Source organism: Herpailurus yagouaroundi, unplaced genomic scaffold (genome assembly GCF_014898765.1).
Source record: "Herpailurus yagouaroundi ecotype Mexico unplaced genomic scaffold, PumYag 192, whole genome shotgun sequence".
NCBI classification, from domain to species: Eukaryota; Metazoa; Chordata; class Mammalia; order Carnivora; family Felidae; genus Herpailurus; species Herpailurus yagouaroundi.
This window is the reverse complement of record NW_024412423.1, coordinates 4,216,486-4,220,968: the sequence shown is the minus strand read 5'-3', so window position 1 is coordinate 4,220,968 and position 4,483 is coordinate 4,216,486.

The window sequence follows — 4,483 nt, the reverse complement described above, 5'->3', positions numbered from 1 at the left end:
AGGACCAAGAGAGGCTGGCACAGGGTCAGCATGAGCAGGACCAAGAGGGCAGGCACATTCTCACTGGTGTGAGAGTGGCAGAGGGGCAGGTCCCAGAGAGAGGAAAGGGGGAAGCCCAGGACCTGAGGACCTAGGGGGACAGTGGTAACTTGGGGAGAAAACCCCTGTGACTGAGGACATTAATTGAGGGGGCAATGTAACACCATGGTTAAGATCTTGAGTTCTGGAGGCAGATTGTCCAGGTATCAATTCCACTTGCCTCTGATTGCCCATGTGATTTTGTTCAAGTTACCCCACCTCCCCATGCCTCGTTTTCCCATTTGTGTCACAGTCCTTGCAATGTTAGGAAAATCAAATAAAGCAACAAGCCTGAAGCTTTTCTACACAGCCCGTTACACAGAGAAACAATAAATGAATGCTCACGGCAGCCGCAGCAAATCATAGCACTAATCAGCAACAGAGGAAACGGAGGCACAAATGCCTGGTTCCATACGCCTGGAACCTCTTCTCCCTCCTCTACATGCAGCTAGAACTTCCACACCTCCTTCAGGTCTCAGCTCACACATCCCTTCCTCGAGGTGGGGACTCCCCCTCTTCTGATAAGTAGGCAAATGACAACATTTGGTCTGGGAACTAAGGGCAGAGGCTGAGTCTTCCTGCCGGCAGTTCATCTTGGAGCCTCACATAGAAATAGACTCAGACTCAGAGGGAAGTTACATTACCATCACTAAGGGACCCAGGCTGGTGGTGTCACCAAAAGAACACATCCTGAATACGGTTGTCTGTTCTAAGGTCCCACGAGGTGGAATTTTAACAGGCTAGGGCTCTTCTGAGCAGGAATGGTGTGGGATCCCAGCACCAGAACCTACTGAATAAGATACACTGGGATTGAGTTTGGGTAAGTGCTTGCCTTTGCTTGTTATCGTTTGAGAGGAAAGTGGAATGTGGACAAATGTTTTTTTATTGTTGTTGTTTTTTCCCACTCACTAATCCAGAGGCATATCTTTTTTTTTTTAAGTGTATTTATTTATTTTGAGAGAGAGAGAGGGAAAGAAAGCACGAGTGGGGGAGGGGCAGAGAGAGAAGGAGAGAGAGAATCCCAATGGTTCTGAGCTGTTGTTTTCAGCATCATGTCCTGCTTGCTCTCAGTAAAAACAGAAGTTGAATTTTACTTGGCACTCTTGAGGCTAGCTTTGTTCCCAGGGCTGGGAGAGGGGGTAGGAGTGCCCTAGACCCAGGGTGGGGTGGCCATAGGGGACCAATGTGGACTACTGGATTAGCAGCGCTCTGACTCCTCCCTCTAATCAAGTGTGGCTCCTGAGACTTTGGGTGGAGTCTCATGTGTTTGCAACTGACAAGAACCTGGCCTATCTGACATCAGTCTGGGCAGTGACAGAATTCAACACCAGGGTTTCTCACTGAAGGTGTGGCTTATCAGGCTGTCAACCAGGCTGGTAAATCCCCCAATATGCAATTCTTACAGCATCGGTGGTGTCATCTGTCAGTCATATAGCCACATCGTTGGGCCTGGGCTGAATTCACTCTCGGCTAATAGCTGTCTTGGATTTTTCTGTCCAATGAGTCCTACTGAGCAGATGCTAAGGTAATTGGAGGGAAACAGGGCTGGCAGGCACACCGGGGATGTCACATTCTCTTTCCAAAGTTGGAGGACAAGAGCCCATAAGACCAAGTTCTCAAACTTCGTGGATGTAAGCATCATCTCTAGGATTTGTTAAAAATGGAGATGCTTGGGTTTCACGTCGAAACTAGTGAATCTGAATTTCTGAGGACGTGGTCCAGGAATCTTCCTTTTAAATAACTTTCCTAGGTGGTCTGTATTCTTAAGATCTGGGCACCCTATTCTAAGAAACAATAATATAGAGGCCCTTCTGCTGCAGCAAGTAGAGATGCATTTCTCATCTTATGGCGATTGGATGAAATCTTCTACTGTTGGGCTCACTCATGATGGCCTGGAGGTGGCCACAAAGAGTTTGGGAGAGATGTGGTCAGCAGATTGTGCAATAATTGATAAAAATGAGCAGGGTGGGGTGGCGTAGCAGTCAGGTAAAGCACGCCAGAGGCCCCAGGCACCTCTGTTGCCATTGGTGAGCGAGCTGTCAGCACACAGGCCCTGGTGCAGTGCCCCAGCCGTACCGGTGTCAGCGTGTTAGGACGCTGTCTCGCACCGACCTGGATGCTGGAATCCCCAATAGGAAGAATTCAGTATGTCAAACTTCATATTCCTAGTAATGTATTTTGAAAATGTCAGAGTATCTTAACCTCTGCATTCACCTCTAACTTTGTGTTCTGATGGAGGACCTGGGCAAAATCCAGTGTCAGCATGTGGGCATCTGTAAGATATTTTTTACCTGCTCTCTTATTAATAGCAATCAGCAACTTTTTAAAATTTTTATTTCATTTATTTTTCTAAGAATTAAAAAATTAATTTTTTTAATGTTTATTTACCTTTGAGAGAGACACAGAGAGAGAGAGAGACAGACAGGCCCTGAGCAGAGAGAGAGGGAGACCCAGAATCCGAAGCAGGCTCCAGGCTCTGAGCTGTCAGCACAGAGCCTGATGCAGGGCTCAAACCCACGAACCACGAGATCATGACCTGAGCCGAAGTCGGACACTTACCCAACTGAGCCACCCAGCACCCCAGAATTAAAAAAAATTTTAATGTTTTAAATTTTTTTTGGAGAGAGAGACACAGAGAGAGAGTGGGGGAGGGACAGAGAGAGGGAGAGAGACGGAATCTGAAGCAGGCTCCAGGCTCTGGGCTGTCAGCACAGAGACTGAAGTGGGGCTTGAACTCATGAACCACAAGATCATGACCTGAGCTGAAGTCGGATGCTTAACTGACAGCAACCCAGGCGCCCCAATTTTTTTTAAGAATTAAAAAAAAAATGTTTGTTTATTTATTTTGTGTGTGAGAGAGAGTGGGGTAGGGGCTAAGAGAGACGGAGAGAGAGAATCCCAATCAGGTTCCACACTGTCAGCACAGAGCCCAAAATGGGGCTCACTCCCACAAACTGTGAGATCATGACCTGAGCAGATATCAAGAGTCAGATGCTTAACCTACTGAGCCACTCAGGTGCCCCCAGGACTTTTTTAAACCTCAGAGTAAAGTTTCTAATAGGTAAACACTGTCTGTTCACCATTCCTTGGACAGCTTTGCTGTGGCCCACCAGTAAGTTGGCCAGCATATAATTTGGGTCATTTTGTTCTTTGTAGATCAGGGTGTTCTGTATATCATGACTTTAAGGACTGAACTTATGGCCATTTCCTAAGGAAAAAAAAAAAACCACAGGGGTGCCTGGGTGGCTCAGTTGGTTAAGTGTCCGACTTCGGCTCAGGTCATGATCTCACAGTTTGTGAGTTCAAGCCTCGTGTTGGGCTGTGTGCTGACAGCTCAGAGCCTGGAGCCTGCTTCAGATTCTGTGTCCTCTCTCCCTCTACCCCTCCCCTGCTCACACTCTGACTCTGTCTTTCAATAATAAATAAACGTTAAAAAATTTTTTAAAAATATGGATAACTGGTTATTATTTAGAGATGATAAAAGCCCGTTGTTAGCACCTTGTATTACGATGTCACTGCTGAAGTTCGCAAGACTCAGCCCGGATCCCCTGGAGGACTAGTCTGCCTTAGTTTAATTCTGTTTCCTGGCTTGTAGAAAGTGGCATATTCAAATATTCAAAAGAAATTAAATGTCAGACTCTAAAAAGAGAGGGATAAGATGGATAAATGCTCAGGGTGGATAATTGCTGGACTCGTCAGACAGACTGGGGCTGAGGTCAATGAATTACTGGTGAGTTGCAGCTACTATCCTGGTTGATCAATGGCCACCCACACAGGCATGGGCAGCCAGTCAGGGACAGGGACAGAGGTCAGGACAGGAAGAAGGGCTGACACTGAAGGTCATGAACACATAGGGATGATGTCCAGCAGCCCTTGATATGCCGACAGGACTGTGCTTCTGAGAGGTGGCCTCATATCTGGGGTGACTCTGGCCACTTTATCTGTCCACACCTGGGAGACTCCTGTAAGCTATTAAAGATCCTCAGAAGAGGGGCACCTGGGTAGCTCAGTCAGTTAAGCATCCTACTTCGACTCAGGTCATGATCTCATGGTCTTTGTGAGTTTGAGCCCCTCATCAGGCCCTGTGCTAACAGCTCTGAGCCTGAAGCCTGCTTTGGATTTTGTGTCTCCCTCTCTCTCTGCCCCTTCCTCCCTCACACTCTGTCTCTTTCTCTCTCAAAATAAATAAACATTTTAAAAAATTAAAAAAAGAAAAGATCCTCAGAACAGATTTCCTGCTCGGAGCTACCAATTACATCCTCAGCATCTTGAGAAATATCGGTTTCTGTGCCAGAATTGCTGTACGTTATCTGGGTGGGCTGGTTTGGGATGTACAGGGGGAGACTGTCAGTGGGTGGAAGCCAGTTCTTAAGAATCTTCAGAATCTTTCTCATCTCTTGCTCCT